Genomic DNA, 541 nt, shown 5'->3' on the forward strand with positions numbered 1-541 from the left:
AGGTAGTGAAAACATAGCATAAATGTGTTGAGTGCTTACTGGGTGCCATTTGGTAAGCAATATCGAAATTAAAATACTAAATAGAAATATCAATCATCAAAAATGATATGATTTATCTCATACTGAAACGACCACCGTCTTACATGTATATACACATGGAAATTGAAATACATTCTGTTACATATGTATGTATTTCGATACAGATTCCATCCTACAATATCTATATACAATACTATATATGTACGATATATATGTGAGTGTGTGTGTGTGTGTGTGTGAGTGTCTGTGGGTATGGATACGTATATTGTAAGTAAGCATGGGTATATGTACACACACATACACGCACACACACATACACATACATACACATAAGTACGCGAACAAACGAAAGTCATGTAATTTCAACACATTTGGTTAGAATTTCACATATTTAATAACAATTTGACTTAGTTTCACCTAAAAGTTTCGTGCCTTATAACACTTCCATCTCATCACACATGTATGTATATATATATATATATATATATATATATATATATAT

This window comes from Octopus bimaculoides, chromosome 20 (assembly GCF_001194135.2).
Source record: "Octopus bimaculoides isolate UCB-OBI-ISO-001 chromosome 20, ASM119413v2, whole genome shotgun sequence".
Lineage (NCBI taxonomy): Eukaryota > Metazoa > Mollusca > Cephalopoda > Octopoda > Octopodidae > Octopus > Octopus bimaculoides.